The 18,692-nt window shown below is 32.1% G+C and overlaps 2 long non-coding RNA genes across 8 annotated transcripts; both read right to left on the bottom strand.

The window, feature by feature from the left end:
- Positions 1-1,670: 1,670 nt before the first annotated feature.
- On the bottom strand, positions 1,671-15,062 carry LOC103864063. 7 transcript variants are annotated; one of them, XR_004457193.1, is made up of 11 exons: positions 11,978-15,057; positions 11,821-11,883; positions 11,614-11,713; positions 11,319-11,404; positions 11,193-11,220; positions 11,020-11,109; positions 10,859-10,922; positions 10,564-10,619; positions 10,356-10,448; positions 2,437-10,230; positions 1,671-2,319 (listed from the first exon to the last, which is right to left on the bottom strand). It is a non-coding gene; the product is annotated as an uncharacterized LOC103864063 (long non-coding RNA). The 7 variants fall into 7 exon arrangements; XR_004457192.1 differs by having other exon boundaries at positions 10,564-10,922; positions 11,978-15,058; XR_632165.3 differs by having other exon boundaries at positions 10,356-10,922; positions 11,978-15,058.
- A 2,463-nt stretch (positions 15,063-17,525) lies between these two features.
- LOC117133680 lies at positions 17,526-18,496 on the bottom strand. Its single transcript, XR_004457618.1, has 2 exons — positions 18,354-18,496; positions 17,526-17,903 (listed from the first exon to the last, which is right to left on the bottom strand). It is a non-coding gene; the product is annotated as an uncharacterized LOC117133680 (long non-coding RNA).
- Positions 18,497-18,692: the final 196 nt, after the last annotated feature.

The following is an 18,692-nucleotide window of genomic DNA, read 5'->3' as shown; positions in this document are numbered from 1 at the left end:
TCTGCAGAAAAAAATCTGTAGACTTTTTGCTGTGGTTTTAGATTTTATTGCTATAGAATTTTATGGAAAACACTAAACAATTGCTTTGGATATTTGGCTCTGCAGAACACTTGTACAGCTGTAGGTTATTTCAAAAGCCGTGGTTTCAAAAAAAAATTAAAGCTTGATTGCTCTGAATTTAGTGATGTAGAAATAAATAGGGCTGTGGACAGCACCTACAGCAACTACCAATCACCTCCTAGGTCTATAAACATAGATTAAAAAAATTAAAAATCTGAGACAGATCTACTGCAATCTTTGTCGTTTTCGATGATGATCGGTTAAAGAGAAGCTTTCTCTCCTCCAGTGTCATGTATGGCGGTCCAACATCCTGCAAGAATGCGTCCGACATCCTGCAAGAATGCTCCCTCTCTCATTGGATTTGTCGTTTTGCATAAGAAGAAAGACTCAAAGAGAGAGATGAAGAAGCTAAGTTAATTGTAAATTGTAAGAAAATGAGAGAGTTGAACAAAAAAGTAAGAAAATGAAAGAAGACGAAGAAGATGATGAATTTGAAAGCTGATTATATATGTTTGATGATTCAGATGGTGCGTCATCTGAATATGATAACTTTAGTTCATACAGTGAGACTCCAACACATACGTTATGGCCGAGTTATGCATACATTACGGCTGAGTTTATAATTTTTTATAACTTTATAGTTCTATAGTTTAGGGTTTGAAGTTCAAATTTACGAAAAGATTAAAGTTTTAATATTGTGTTCAAAAGATAAACTTTATAATTTTATAACTTTATAGTTCTATAGTTTAAAGTTTTAGGTTCAAATTTAAGAAAAGATTAAAGTTTTATTATATTCAAAGTTGAAGGAATGATTTTGTTCCCGCCCAAAATATTTTGTTCCCGCCCAAAATATGAAACGTCGCGAAACAAATTACACTCGATGGCTGAGTTATATGAACGTTACAGCTGGCTTATACTATTCAGATACGTTACGACTGAGTTATGCATACTTTACGGTTGAGTTATGCATACGTTACGACTGGCTTATACCATTTAAGAGAAAAGTCAGTCGCATAAACAACATAGATCAAATCTGAGACAGATCTATAGCAGTGGTTGTCGTCTTTAATCATGGTCGGTTATAGAAGAAGCTTCTCTCTTCCAGTGTCATGTATGGTGATCCGACATCCTGCTGCTTCCTCACTCATCGGATTCGTCGTTTTGTAGAAGAAGAAAGAGTTAAAGAGAGAGAGAGATGAGGAGGCTAAGTTCCGTTGTTTTGTATAAATGATTGTAGGAGAACATATATAAGTGAACACATATCAGCTGAATTTGAGTTTAGGGTATATTTGTATAAGTGATTGTAAGAGAACATAAATCTCAAGATCAAATTAAAGTCTCAACTTGAAAATTCAAGAAACTATACACATTCAGTTGATTTATATTCACATGATATTGATAAGATGATCTTCAATATAACTTTTTAAAGTACTTGAATTCAATTTTTCCATTCTAAACGACACAACTGAGTTATAGAAACGATACAGCTGAGTTATCTAAACAGCACGGCTGAGTTGTATAAACGATACGATTATTTGGGATAAGACGCTTGCGGAAATGATTTCAGAGTTGAAGGAATGATTTTGTTCCCGCCCAAGATATGAAACGCCGCGAAAAAATTACCGTTGACGGCTGACTTATAGGGTTGACTTATAGAAACGTTACGGTTGAATTATGCATACTTTACATAACTCAGCCGTCAATTTCAAGAAACTATACAATTCTTATCAACTTGTGAAGTTAGAGTCTTGTAAGTAAGAATTGTATAAGTGATTGTAAGAGAACATATATTTCAAGATCAAGCTAAACCTAATTAACCCTAACTAAACCTAATTTACTTCTTCAGTCGCCGCCGCACTCACCACACCGCGACCATGCTGCTCGCATCTCCAACGCACGACCACCACCTGCTTGCACCACCATGCTCGACCGGAGACGCTGGCTATGTCACCCCACTGCTTCTTCTTCCCTGCTCCTTAATAAATCTGTAAACAAAGTAAAATCAATCCACTACAATTTCCCTATCTCAGTTTACGCTAAACCAAATTAAAAAAAAAAAACTAAAGCAGAAATTAAAAGTAAAATCAAACCACTACAATTTCCCTATCTCGGTTTACACTAAACCAAATTAAAAAAAAAAACTAAACGTAAAAGAAAAAAAAAGACTCCAGCCGCCACATGTTCTGTCTTCTCCAGCCTCTGGCTCTGTCTTCTCTCCGACCTCCTCTTCGCCTCCGGATCTGTTCTCTCCGCCTCAACCTTGAGCAAAGAACAATCCAAAGTAGCAGACTTTAACAACTACAAATCCCACTACAATCCAACAATGTTATGAGATGAAGATAAGTAAAAAGAAGTGAGAGGAGGGGGAACAGTGACCTTGGTCTGTGGCACTTCGGTGATGGAAGAAAAGAGCGACCTCCAGTCACCTCGTCTCGTCAGGCCTCTTTTGCTTCCTCCAACTTCCTTTACCAAAAAAACAAATCAAAATCAGATTCAAAGGAGAGAAAGAGAGAAGGAGAGAGCACTACAAGAGTGGAAAAGAAGAAGAGAATCAGATCGTTGAGAGAGAGAGAGAGAGATGGCAGATGGTGGTGGTGACGAATCTGAGAAGCGATGGTGGTGGTGACGAACGATGACGGATGGGAAAGATGGCGATGGTGGTGGTGACGAGTGAATGAGCGGTGGTGGTGGTGGTGACGAGCGGAAGGAGAGATGGTGGTGGTGGTGAGGAGGTCAAACGTGATGGATTGGACGAGAAGAGGCGTCACAGAGAGAGAGAGATTTGCGTGTGTTTTTTTTTGGTCAAATGAGATTTGTGTGTTAGGTTAAGAAGTTATAAGATAATCAAACGATAGATTCGTTGATGTGGATTGTTATTACTGACGTGGATTTAGTGTTTAAAAATAATTTTAGTTAAAAAGAAAACTAACCAAATATCTTTATTGTCTAAACATAAACTAACCAAAAATAATTACTAGGGATATCTAAACATTGTACTAATTTTAAAAAGATGCATAACACTCTAGTAATAAACCAACTTTTCTATAACATTCTAGTAATTTTCTTTTATATTTATTTAAGAAATGTTTTGAAACGATTAGTCGATTCCCCTGCCGAGGAGAAGGAACTGAGTCCCTTCAGGAGATAATTGGAGAAGGGACGAAAGTAAAAGTGGAACAGAAGGTATATGTAATACTTGTGATTATTAAATAAGAGGGAATCTAAACATCGTTGATGTTTAAATGGTGGCCATGTCCTTTTGGACAGATTGATCCGAGTATCTACGTCGGGAGTTTTAACAAAAGGTGTTTGACATGTCAAGTAAGTACTAGAGCACAGCAGATGGAAAGGCTCCTCGTGAACATGTTGATCTCAACAATTTCGAATCTCAAGGACTCAAAGCAAAGAGATAACAAAGGTAAAAACATGTCTTTATCTTTGATGAATCTCTTACCGATCTGTGAGAAGTATGTGTAAACTCGTCCATCCATATCTCATTCATCCACAACTCATTCATCCACAATTTTTCTTATACATCTTATCTTTGTTCTTTTTATAATTATATATGTAATTGGATATATATTTAGTGTTTATTTGTTTTAATTATCTGTTTGTCCATATAATATACTACTGTATAGTGTTATTTAACAAATTAACACAAAACATATTCAAAGAATCTTAATAACCATCCACATCCACACTATGTTAATATCCATATTATGTATATAACTCTTCTATCCACAATATGATGTCCACAATAACACGTTAAAAAAGTAACTATATAAATATATACATGTGGATATCAAAATAGAAAACAAAAAATAGACTTTATTTTGTATATATATATTATATATTTATATATTAAAATGTTAAATAATTATAAACAAAATTGTTGGAAAACAAAAAAAAACTGTTTTTAATTAAAAGTTAATTAAAAAATTAACATATCTATAAACCTAACACAAAATAAATATCCTAACTAAATTGTGAATATATATATATATATATCCAATTCCGTCAAATTTAGTTGATATTTGTCATATATATCTAAAATTTTAAAAAATAACTTCAATGAAACTATTAATAATGAAAATAAAACATTTTTAAACTCTAAATTTTACATTTTAAAGCTTTATATTACTTAAAAATGTTAAAAAATAATAACAAATATTGTTAACAAAAGATATTTCAACTAATCATAAAATAATATATATAAAATAGAACACAAAAACATCATAGTTTTAGATATACATGTTTCTAAGTCGGGTACAAATCGGTTTTTATCGGGTCGGGTCTATTCGGGTCGGTTATTTTTGGGTCCGGGTCTATTCGGGTCGGTTCCTTTTGGTTCCGGTTCTTTCGGGTAAAAAAAATTTAGACCCAAAAGGTACTTGTAATTTTTGGTCCGGTTCCGGGTCGGGTATTTTTGGGTCGGTTTCGGTTCGGGTCTTCAGGTCCAGGTTAAAAAGCCCATGCCTACAAGGCTACAACTAGGGATGAGACAGATCTGGATATCCAACCAATTTTGGGTATCCGGATCCGGATATCCATTTAGATATCGTACTATAATATCTGGATCCAGATTTGTAAAAATATTTTAATACTATAATTCTAAAAATAATACTTAATTTAAATATTATATGTATATATAAAATATAATATTAAAAAATTATTATATCAAAAAAATAATTTTATGCATAAATACTAATATATCAATATAATTATTAATAAAAATTAAATTTAATATATTTGAAATATGGATCCGGTAATCTGGAAAAATTAAGATATTCGAATCCGGATTTAGTTTTGATGGATCTGAAGTTTTACCATATTACCGCATTCAAACTCCCCAAGTATTCTCATAGACACAAAAAATACTTCTCAATTGGAATGTGACTTTGGATCTTAAAGAAAAGACAAAAGTATCTTATAGTGCAATGTAGGGCTGGGCATTTTATCTGACATCCAAATTCGAATCCGAACTCGATCCGAAAAACTGAACCAGAATCCGAATCGAAGTAGCAAAATACTCGAACGGGTTTTGTATTGAACAAGTTTGGATACCCGAACCCTATCAGGTATATCCGAAACCCGAAATAATATCTGAAGTCAACCGAAGATATGTATGCTTTAACCCAAATCTATATCTTTCATCCAATTTATGTAATGACAATTTTCCCTTAATTAATCTTTCATCCAATTTATGTAAACACAAGGTCGATGGTGTTTCATAGATGGTTCATGGAAAGATAAGGATTCTTTTTTAGGGCAAGGTTGGTATAGCACTTTACAGGGGTTTGATGGTCTGTTAGGGGCAAGGAATGTAAGGGCATGTCTCTCACCCCTCCATTCGGAGGTAGAAGCCTTGATTTGGGCAATGGAATGTATGAAGAACTTAAGACAGTCACAGGTCACGTTTGCGACGGATTGTTCCCAATTGGTGAAGATGGTTTCGGAACCAGAAGAATGGCCAGCATTCGAAAGCTATTTGGAAGATATAAAACTTCTCAAAAGAAGTTTCCTCAACTCAGACATCGTTCATGTTCCTCGGACGGCGAACCTTTGGGCGGATAGCTTAGCACGCAGTGCTAGGAAACAATCGTCCTTTGTCGTTCACATGGATGCAGAGTTACCAAATTGGTTTACAGAGTCAACATGAGTCTGTAAATTCTTTGCTGTCAAAAAAAAAAATATATATAAAATCAATACTAAATCACTATTTTCCCTAACCTAAACGTGTCCACATATATATAAATATGTATCTCTTTCTTAAATGTGAGATATTAAGGCACCATCTGCATCTCCCATTTCTCATCTTCTCTCCATACAAGATTTTATTTCCTAAAATATTGTTATTCTCATGATCTATGAAAGGTTTCTCGGAGACATTAGTTGTTACCGCCATCGACAATAACCACCATAAACGTCACTGTAACAACCAGAGACACCTTGAACCATCTTGTCGTTCTTCATACAGAGGGATAGTTTCCATACATGGAGCTTTCCTTGTTACTCTTGGTCGTGTTACGTAACAAAAGCAAGAGAAGAAACAGTATTTTTTTTTGCAATAATTATGTGGTTTTTAAAAAAAATTATCGGTAGTTCGAAATTTTTATCAAATGCTTTGGCTTTTCGGTTATATCCGAAATACCTGAACCCGAGCTAAAAATATCCAAAACCAACCCGAAGTATAGAAATATCCGAACGGGTTTTATACTTCTATACCAAAATACCCAAACATCCGAAATATCCAACCCGAATCCTAACAGCTATCCGACAGCCACCCCTAGTGTAATGCATTCTTTAAAAGTTGAGCGTCAAGGCACAAGACGCACCATGGCGACTGTCATAACGGCATTAACCTTTATGGCGATGGTAATTTGGCAAGGCCCTCGCCATGGTGCGCTTTTGATTGAGTCTCGTGGCGCCTTGGACGCAACAAGGTGAGAGCCTTTGAGTTTGTTATTTTCACGCTAGTATAAAGCATAAAATAGTAGGGCCTATCTAGGACCCGAATCCAATCCGAGATCCGCTCTGAAAATAGGGTATCAAGGGTGACTGGATCCAAATTTGGATAGTAAAATGTCAGATCCGCCGAAAACGGATCTGAATCAATTTTTAAATCTTGATATTCTGATCAGAATCAGAATTTTTTAAATATATTAAATTTTATTAATAATTGTAGTTGATATATTAATATTTATACATAAATTAGTCTTGTAGTATTATATTTAGTTTTGTAATCATATATATATATAATATAAATTTTGTATAGATATTTAATTTATGTATTATTTATTAATAATTGTAGTTGATATATTAATATTTATACATAAATTAGTCTTGTAGTATTATATTTAGTTTTGTAATCATATATATATATATATATAAAATATAAATTTTGTATAGATATTTAATTTATGTATTATTTTTAGAATTTAATATTTTAAAAATATTTTTTATTTCTATACGGGTCCAAATCCGGATCCCGATACTCACGCGTAATACAATATGTAGACGAATATCCGTGACCTGGATATCCAGAAGGCACATATCCGGATACTAAAATCATCGATCCGACCGGATCCAGTACCCTAAACTTTCTGTATATCTGTCACTCAAACCCCATATATATCAGGTTTGTGAGGTGTCCTTTTGGACCTACATACCTCCGGTTTCACATGTGAAGATTCTACGACTCTTATATAAATCTAATTGGTTATCTTCTTGAGAAGATGAAAACAACCTCCTGCGTTTTTTGAATTTCTTAGAGTTGTACTTTACTTCCACTGTTCTTCTTGGAAAGAAATTCTCTTTATAGAAAACGCTACTTCGAGAAACAAACACTTTGTCTCGGTGGAGTTGTAAAAGTAATAACATGGTTTCTTTTGGATAACCAAGGAAGTAGTATTTATCAGATTTGGGTCCAAGCTTATCAGTAAACATACGTTTGACATAAGCATCAGAACTCCAAATTTTGAGAAAAGACAAATTTGGAACTTTTCTTGTTTAAATCTCATATGGTGTCTTCTCAACTTATTTTGATAGACATCTATTTAGCATAAATGCATACATTATAGAGCGTATCCCCAAAAGGATAATGGAAGATCTGTATGACTTATAATAAATTGAACTATATCTAATAAAGTCTGGTTCCTTCTTTCGTATACACACACAATTGTGGTATTCTTGGAGGAGTGAGTTATGAACCAATTCCACATGCTCTCAGATGATCATTAAACGCTTGAATCAAATATCTTCCACCTCGATCAGATCGAAGAGCTTTTATTTTCTTGTCAAGCTGATTTATACTTTACTCTGAAATTCTTTCAACTTTTCAAAAGATTCAAACTTATATATCATTGGATAAAAATAACCATATCTACTGAAGGACTGATAGTTTCCTCTAGCAATTATACTCGTTGATCAACATACTTCAGAATGTACAAGTTCAAACAAGTCTTTAGCTCTTTCACTATGTCCAGTAAAAGGAGCCTTAGTCATTTTACCCAATGAACAAGTTTCACATTTGTCATATGATTCATAATCAAATGAGTTCAAAAGTCCATCATTATGAAGCTTTTGAATGGGCTTCTCATTTATGTAACCCAAACGACAATGCCAAAAGATTTGATTCATGTCATTATACTTGAATCTTGTGGTACTAATTAATGTTATAGACAGACATGCTTTGGTCTAGAATATAAAGTCTATTCTCTAATGAGCCGCTACCATAAAAATATCATTACGATCAAAAGAACAATACATTTTTTAATCGAAAATTGAAATCCTTCCAAATTCAGACAAGGAATGAAAATAATATTCGTACTTATAGTAGATACATAGTAGCAATTCTTAAGTTCTAATACCAAGCTTAAAGTAAAGACAAATGAAATGTTCCCACGGTAATGCAGCAACTCTTGCTCCGTTTCCCATGCGTAGGTCCACTTGTCATTTCTCCAAAATTCTATTGTTGCTTAGACTATTCATATTTGTACAAATATGAGCACGAGAACCGATATCCAATACCCAAGAAATAAAATCAGTAGTGGTAACATTTACTTCTATAACATAACTAGGTCCGTGTCCGCGCTACGCGCGGATTATATGCTTTTAGTGTTTTAAAATTTTCATTTTTTTGTCCCAATATGTTAATTGTTTTATTTGGAATTCGTATTAAATTTTTAAAATGTTCCACATATCTATTTTAACCTGTTGTGTCTCATTTTACTGTCTTTTGTGTTTTTGTTTGATTTAAATTGAAATATAAATTTTAATATTTTCCATTTACACACATTTTGTGTTATTATAAAACAGATTTTCAATTTTGAATCCATACATTAATACGACTACCACACTAAATATGGGGAATGTAGTTTACCCACATTTCTATATGAAAACCTTGAATTACATGGTATGTTATCTGAAAACTCAAATAATCTTGTATAACTATCATAATTTACCTAAAAAAATCTCAAAACCAGAAATTAATTTATAAATAGTTGAACTAAAACCAAATCTAATTTCATAAACACATGTACATATCTTATATATTTAAAACTGAAAATTATATAAAAAAATATATGTTGAGCCTAACTTTAGACATTTAGTTTTTCAGGTCTATTATTTTAAAATATATTTGTAGTTAAAATATGAAATCTATATTTGTCTCATTTAACAGTTTGTGTTACTATAAAATTTATTCACTTTTTAATCCAAAAATAACTAATATGACTAAAACTCTAAATACGGGAAATATAGTTTAAACTTGGGGTTATTTATTAAATAACCAAAAACAAAATTAGTTTTTAGAGAGACAGTAGAAAGAGATGGGATGCGGAAAGAGGATATAGAATGGAATTTTGTTAGTTTGTGAATTTTGGTTTTTTTAGTTATTAGGTTCAATTTCTGTTTAATCTTTGCTTTGTTTTTTTTTTCTTTTTAATTATTTCCTTCACATTCATTCTTTACTTATTTGGTGTGATGTAGAACTCATTTTAGGTACTACAGGTCGCAACTTCAATTTTCTGAATATCTTTTCTTTTGCATGCCCTTTTTTATTCTTTTCTTAATTGACCACAGAAAGGTGATAGTTCATCAGCTTATAACTGCTATGACAGGTTAGTTTATTCATGTGAGCACCTAGTTTTTTTCCTTTTAAATACAAAGAAATATATATGTAACACAAGTTTATAAAATCTTAATACAATGATAATATCCAATATCTCTCCTTCGGAACTTCATTGTAAAAGCGAAAAATGAAACAAAAAATTCTTTGATGATCCCATGAAGACTAATCCTCCCACATGTGCTTAGTTAGCACAATGACAGATGAATGATATATGATATATCATCTTTAACATTCTCTCTGCTACTGTACCCAGGGCCGGCCTATCGCGGAAGCAGGAGAAGCGACCACTTAGGACCCACTTAAAACTTTATTTTGTTTCTTATGAAGTTATCATATATTTTCATAACAGTTACCCATGCTTATAGTTTTTCTTTTGGGTCAGAATCTCTGTTTATAATTTAAGCGTGACATTTTGTGGTTTAACTTCTTGAAGTAAAACAAACAGTATTTGTCAACTTCCAACCTTTGAAAAAATGAAACTGCTCGTAAAAATAAACGGAAATATTTGAAACTCCAGTATTAAGCCGCTCGTCACAAACCTGTGAAAACAAACAGAGTATTGCAATGTCTCTCAGATGTGTGGAGCACCATAGAAACTGGGTAGAAACTTGATGATATGTAAAGAATGGTGAACTATGACTTGAAAAGGTGACTGGATTCTTACCTTCTCAACTATCTGTTCCATTTGAGCAGCCCTCAGAATAACATCCTCTGGGCATATATCTCTTTAAAGGTTTCAACAGGGAAACATGAGCAACTATAGTAAAAAATACATTACCACAATCTGGAAGATTAACATCATCTTGACAACACTCACTAAAGAACAAAGGAAAAAAAGAGATAGACTTCAAAGCATTTTAGATGGGACTTACTTCTCTCGAGAGAGTGGGAAAACAATATTTGACTAAGAACCCTTTGTCTAGCTTCTCTAAAAAAATGTTCCAATCAGAATATATATTAGTTCCAAACTTGTAAAAAAATTTAACTAATAGTCAGCCACACAATGAAAACTTTTCAGCATCATCCGGTGATCATAGAAAATTTGGGTTCTGTTGATTGACATTCTTCCCCTGCTAGTCAGGTTGGTTCAGGATGAGATAAAAATCCAACTTTTCCCAATTAAAAAAGAAATTAAAACTGACATAAGTAAAGGTAATAAATAGTTACAGCGCCATGTCGAGATACCAGCTCGTGCAATTGTATGTCTAATATCTTCTTGTTAAGAACCAGCCTACACAAAAGAAGTAGAAGAGACAGATCAATAAAATATTAGTTTTGCAAAAATCGTAACTTTCAAATAAGAACTTTCAGGTGCTTGATCCAGTCACCTGAATAATTATTTTTTGGGAAAGGATGTCTTTCCACGATAGTACAGTTCCTCAAGAGCACCAGACATGCTTACTAACTTGAAAAGTCTCCTGCAAACCAAAAAGAATTAAGAGCGTTCATAATCCAAAAAAAGTATATCTGAGGCTAACCAAAAAAAGAATTCATCACATACTTGTCATCAGGAACAGAAACTCCACACTCTGCATCATTAGCAAAGAAAGAGCAAGAAACATGAGCAAGATCATCATGAAACCATACATTTTAACCAATTAAACTCAGATTAGTGCAAGTTGCTCACTGGGAATGAGTTTGACTGAGAGAAACATGGGATCATGCATGCTTCTGCTAAATCAACTTTGACTTCTTCATGCCGATGCTTGAATTCTGGGAGACAGAGAAACATGCTCAGAACCAACATTAAAGGAGTCAACAACATAAGCTCACGACTGGCATCGTAAAGCAAGGGATATTGTAATATATAAATATATACTATCAGATACCAACTCAGGACTGGAATGGATACAAATGGTGATAGTACTTGGATTTTCCTTGTTAACCTCAAGATTGACTTACGCAAGATTTCAAATACTCACCTAGTTGAAACTTTGATGTTGATAAGTTAGAGAGTAGAAATTTGCCATAGAACTTTTCTCGTGAAGCAAGCTGAGTCTTTAGTTTCTTATCTTTCAATTACTACAGAACATGAAGAAACAATCAACATTTGTCCAAAAAAAAAGAAGAAACAATCAGCGTATGCATTTCCCAACTAAAAGCCACAAGCATTAACATTATGTAAATACCTCTAAATTATCTCTTCTCCTGTAAATATTTCTTCCCTTAGCCTCCAACTCAAACTTGATCTCCTGCATACAAATTTAAAGCCAAGTTCTCAACTCTACTGAAACCCACAAACCAATATAGTGTTTTTAGATTCTAACCAATGAAGGAGGTACATACACATCAGGATGCATGACCTTCTCCATCTTTGTTTCTAGATCCGTAGAAGCTGGCGAGAGTGTATAGAGAGCCTTGCCTCATATGCGGGAGGAATTTTTTGATCCTTCCCGGTGGGACAAAACCTTGAATTACAGTTCCCTGCAAACAATTGAAGTTCGAGCATAAGCGACAATTAAATTAAAAAAAAATGATTAGTAACATGATACAAAGAACATTCAACGAAGAACAAGATCGTCTCCTTGAGGGCCCAGGGATATTTCGTTGAAAAACATAACTTCGCGGTTGTCGTCGGAGGAAACATGCGCCTTGCCCTTTGCTTTCACCGCGGCGGAGAGAAGTGGATTAGATCCGTTTTTCTTATCACTGTTGTCATCGGAGGAGGAGATGATTGATTTGCCGTTTGGCTTCATCGACATGGTTCTTTGATAAGGAAAAGGGATTTTTGATTAGGGTTGCGAAAATGAAAGGGGATTTTGGTATAAATAAGAAGCAAAATCATAAATCCATGATTGATTATGGATGAAACGAAGAGGAGAAACCGAAGTGGGAAGATGAATAGAGAATTACAGGAGAAGATGAAAGAGGGGGAAGAGATCGACAGTCGACGAAGAAGCAGGGTTTCTTTTTTTTTCTCTTATTCGGATGGGTTTTTTCCCTTAATTTGGATTGTGAATTTTAGGCCCAGCAGAAACAAAATGACGTGGCATCAGAACTCATTTTTATTGGTCGATTTTATTTGGGGACGTGGACACCCTCTCCTTTGAGGATATATTGCTTTTAGTATAGTATAGATACCCGAATACGATATTTCAAAAGTCTTCTTCCTTTTTAGATATTCCAAATAAGGATTAAACTTAAAAGAAGGATCAGACTTGCTAGGATTCACAATCCAACTTGGCCTACCCTTTCTTTTGTTCTTACCCTCTTGTTTGAGAACAATTCTCGGGTTTCGATACTATTGAAGGAGTTTAATCCATTCAGTTTTTTCTTCTTGAGAACATATCTCACTGAAAAAAAGTTGAGAGGAGTTAACATTGCTGGAATAAAAAAAATAGAAAATGTTAATATAATGTTCAGGAATTTGAAAAATTCAACAATTAATAAAATTTGTATTATATTCAAAACATTTTCAATCAAATGAATATAATATTTCAAGATCCATATATCACTAAAATCCGATTGAGCTTCGGCACTGTCACTAACCCTCCATTTTCTCCATTCGCCATTGTTGCTCCTTCCACCTGTTTCACCACAGTCTCTTCTCTTGTTCGTCTTACCATCATGACGCCTCGTGTTCGCTTCGTTACTGTCACTGCTTCCTCTTGCCTCACTGTCTCTCCATCTGCTCTCCTCGCCACCGCCACAGCACTGCTTAGGTCGAGTGGACACTCTGAAACTGCTCAGCTCAAGCATGTGCCTAACAGATCTGCTTGATTCTCTGTTTTTGACGCACCTCCACCTGCTCTGTGTTGGTACTTTCGTCGGCCGGAATGAGCCACCACTACCACGCCCCATACAGTCGTGATGGTTCTTACTCTCCAGCTGGAGATTGCTTCTACTATCTCCGGTGAATCTTTTGTGTCTGGTCCACGACTGTTATCTAGTTCCAATCCTTTGTTCCCCTCCAACCCCATTGTCGCATCTCCTTCAACGCTGCTGCCATCATCACACTTTGTCATCTATGCACCACCAATACCATTTATGTCACCTCATCTCCGTCATTCCCTGCCGAGACTCTACAGGTCTACAACCAGCTTTTGGACTTTGGTTAGTTCGCTGAATCTTCCATTGTGAAGCTTTCGTTTAAAGCGACGACCCCTCTGCTCTGAATCAACATTTTTCTATTCAACTGTCGTAACGTCTTCATGATCTACTGTGCAAGAGTGTAGATTCGCCAAATTTGTTCGCTTCTATGCCACCACTGCGTCTCCATCACACTATGCCATCTCAAACATCGACGGTTCTTCAAAGAGCCGGCCTCACGATCCTCCCATCCCTTTCCTTGTCGCCAGTAGTTCTATGTAAGAGTGTGGACTCACCAGATATTCTCGCTACTGCATCACCGCTGCGTTTCCATCACAATATGCCGTCTCAAGCATCGACGGTTCTTTATAGAGTCCGCTCTATGATCCCCCACCCCTTTCCTCGTCGCATGAACTACTGTGCAAGAGTGTGAACTCGTCAGATCTGCTCATTACTACGTCACCGCTGAGTCTCCATTACATTACACTGTCTCAAGCATCAACGATTATTTACATAGTCGTCACTGTGAACCTCTCACCAGAGCTGTTATCCTTTACGGAGTTTCACAGACTTCTTACTCTCTAAACCTATTAGTTGGGTTCTTCAACGTCGATCTCGACTTCTTTGCGTTTCTTCGAACTTGGGTTTTAGGATTACAAGTGAAACTTCTCTATGGATCTCTTCTCTCCATAGCCACATCTATCTTTCGTCATATCTTAGTTATATTCATTTATCAGTTTGCCGTCGATGATCTCTCCAGTTGTAACTGACTTAGTCCATTAATTGGGCCTTTAATTTTAATATAAGCAATTGGTGTAAAAAAAAGTAAGCAACACTTTGATAACTATATGAAATACAATTATTGGTTGTTAGACGACATCTTATTTCTTATCCAACCTATTTCTTCAAGATGAAAACCGTTTTGATAGCTTAGTCAACTAAACCAATCTTATTTCACATGGTAACCGTTATCATCCACCTCACACATTTAATTGCAGATACATTGCTTTGTCAAGCCAATCTTACAATGAAACGAACATTGATAGTTGATAAGATTGGGTAAACAACAAAAATTACTGAAATTTATTGAGAAATTAATTTTAATCCTATTTAATTTTCTACTTAAAATTTATATCTAACTAGGTTTTTTCCTGCACCATGTGCAGTAAGAAATTTTTTAAATCTAACTTATAATTAAAAATAAATTTTATTAAATATTATAGATTTTACTATGTTTTACTAATATTTAGTATAGATTTGATATATATTAAATCAATTTGTATCAAACTAATAAAAATGATATAAAATTGTATAATTATCAAAAATTTAGCCTAAACATTATTTATAAAATTTGTATATATATAAAAAACTAATGATCTTACGATTTGATATTAATTTTTTTTTAAAGTTGTAGAAATTTTTTAAAGCTTTAGTAATACAAATTGTATAATTATAAAAAATAATAATATTTCAAAATTTGAAATGTTATATTTGAATATATTTATTTTATAGATGAGGTATGAGCTATTACCATATTTAAAAAAAGTTTACCAAAAAGAATATCAATATTGAATGTAATATATGAATTATTCTCATATTCTAATAAGTTTGTCAAAAATATAAATCAACATTAAATGAAATAATCCATGTCATATTTTTTTTAGGAAGTCATGTCATCAATTTCAGTAGCCATGTCATATTTGTTTTGTTAAATTGATTATAAAGAGGACATGTGGCAAAATCACTTCGCAAATATAATCTAGGGGATCGTAAACAATGTAAATAAAATTGTATAATTAAAAAAGATATAATTAAATTATATTTCGAAAATTTTAATGCCATATTTGAATATATTTATTTTAATGATGATTTATGAGTTATTACCATATTCTAAAATAAATTTCAAAAATATAAATTGACATTAAATGTAATATATGAGTTATTATCATATTTTTAAAAAAATTACCAAAAATATAAATGAACATTAAATGCAATTGTCTATGTCATAGTAAGCTATAAGACATGTCATCAATTTCATTAGCCAAGTCATATTTGTTTTGTGAAATTGATTGCATAAAGGACAATAGGTGTCTTCCTACACCATGTACAGTAAAAATCTAAAATATTTTTAACAGATAAGTATAAATTATATTTTAAAATAAAATTTTGTTAATATTGTAAATTTTCTTTTCCGTATCAATATTTTAATATAAATTTGATTTAATTAAACATAAAAAATATATTTAAGAATATGCATGTATATATTTGAAATTATAATCTTAGATAGATTTGCTATCTATTTATTTTAATTAAATATATTAAATAAATTTGTAAAATTTGCATAATTACCAAAAATTAAAACTAAATAATATTTATAAAATTTGTAGATATATTAGAAAATAATGATTTTACGATTAAATTTTTATAATTTTCTAAAAAAATTGTATACATTTTTGAAAATTTTAGTAATAAAATTTTATAATTTAAAAATATATAATTAAATTATATTTCGAAATTTATAATTCCATATTTGAATATATTTAGTTTAATGGTGATTTATGAGTTATTTCCATATTCTAAAAAAATTTCCAAAAATATAAATTGACATTAAATGCAATTGTCCATGTCATATTAAGCTATAATACATGTCATCAATTTCAATAGCCATGTCATATTTGTTTTGTGAAATTGATTGTAGAAAGAACATGTGGCAAAATCACTTCACAAATATAGTCTGAGGGATATAAAAAAATAACTAATGCATATCTTATATGCATTTTAATTGAATTAAAATAATTAAATTAATTTTAATCTAAATAAATTATGAATTATTCTTAGATAATCTTAATTTTAATTCTAATCAAATTAAGAATTAAAATTATCAAAGCTTTTTTTATTCAAAACTGATTTAACTAAATCAAGCATATCTAAATCCATATCAACACTTTGATATAATCTGGGGATTTTAAAATACATATTTATTTACACAAGTAATCATTTATTAGTAATATAAAAGAATTATTACTATATAATTGTGATAAATAATATATTTATGTATCTTACATATACGAGACATGCAAAAATACTACAAGACAACATCATGCTGAAAACTAATCGATAACAATAATTCTAATTTTATTGATTACAATAATTACCACCTTGTATCAGATATTATTAGGGTCATTTTCCTTAATATTCATAACAACTCCATTTATTAAGAATATAGCCATGCATTGATATCTGTGTCAATTTTATATGAATATGGATAACGTTCTCTTTCCCCACGCAAAGGAGAAAGAGGAAGCGGCGGGGATGGTAGAAAGAGAGAGAGAGAGAGAGAGTGAGAGAGAGAGAGAGAACGAGATAAAATAGTATAGATTTAAAATCACGTTTATGAAAAATTGTACTCCCTCCGTTTCAAAATAGATGATGTTTTAGTGAGTTTTTTATGTTTCAATATAGATGATGTTTTCATATATCAATGCACTTTTTCACTTTATCAAAAACTGTGTAACCAATGATATTTTGTAGTATGTTTTCTTTGAATAACTTTTAATTTATATTTTAATGATATTTTTAAGATAAAAACAATTTTTTTAATAGTTATGCACAATATTAAAACTTCATGTATTTTGAAACAGAGGGAGTATAAAATTTATAAAATATATGTTTGTTTTGAAAGTTTTAAACCTATAGATGGAGAAATCATAATTGTTTTAATAGGAACTGAAACCAATTAAAAATTGATGGAGAAATCATAATTGTAAAAAGAAAAAAAAATTGTTCACACGTAAAAATAAATGTGTTCATGTCAAGGATAATACATCAATTATTACACAAACATTATAGCACTTTATTTATTATAGGTATACAATCAATTTAAGTCCTACTATGAATATAGGACAAAATTTCTCATATTATTATTTTGAACACAAGCGAATTAGTTTTATACCATAATCAAATTAGGGTTTTTATTAACAATTGAATTGCCAGCAGTAGCAAGCTTTTTTTGTAGTCTTTGGAAGTAGTAGACATTTTCCTTCAATATAAGTTTCTTTCGTCCAACAAGTGTTTTTGCACAATGCATCAGCATCTTTTTTATTACAAGTGTCAGGTGGAGCCCTCTTGCTTCGTACTTTCTCACAATATATATCCCGCCTTTGAGCATGTCCATTTTGTATTTCTGGAAAGTGAGAAATATGTAAATCATATTGATTAAATATATAATAAAGTTGTGCGGATTACGTTTAGATCAAAAACAAAAAAAATAATTGTATAAGAAATTACATAGCAGTTGTTAGATTTGTGCATGTGATATTTAAAAATTGTTACAAAATTAACATACTAGAAAAATAAAACACCTTAATTCCCTGATGATATATGTTTGCAAACATTTACAGAAATATGTTTGCAAAGTACGTAAATATAGATGTAAAATAAAAATAAAAATTATCCCTATATATCATTTAGTTTTTTACCTTTTAGCACTAATATGCCATCTTAACTTTAGATGCTACAATTTTGAATATATTATATAAACAAGTACATATAAAATAATCTAACGGAGACACCATAATTTTGCTTATTTGGAATGATTGTTTTTTTTTTAGACCTATTTGAAATGATTGTTTACCTGTAGAAATCAATAAGATCATCAAAAAAACAACGAACACAACACTGTTTACGCTGCTGGCCATTTGTATATTTTTTCTTTTCTGATTGATCTCTTCTTTTTGATTTAGATTTAGTAATTTGTGAATTTAAAAAATCATCTGATTCTTCAATATAAAGCATTTTCAATCTTTTTTTAGAAAGAAAATTACAGGGCCTTCCACAAAAATGTCTGTGAAACACTAGCCAGGAGAGAAAATAGGAAATCAAAGACTTCACATTTTTCACATTTATGGTTTTTCTTTTACTTGGAAATTAATTTTGTTTGTAGGTTTTATTTTTTTTTCCTTAAAGTTTAATA

The sequence above is a fragment of the Brassica rapa genome, chromosome A04 (genome assembly GCF_000309985.2).
Source record: "Brassica rapa cultivar Chiifu-401-42 chromosome A04, CAAS_Brap_v3.01, whole genome shotgun sequence".
Lineage (NCBI taxonomy): Eukaryota > Viridiplantae > Streptophyta > Magnoliopsida > Brassicales > Brassicaceae > Brassica > Brassica rapa.
The sequence above is the reverse complement of the archived record's forward strand: the minus strand, read 5'-3'. Positions and strand labels throughout refer to the sequence as shown.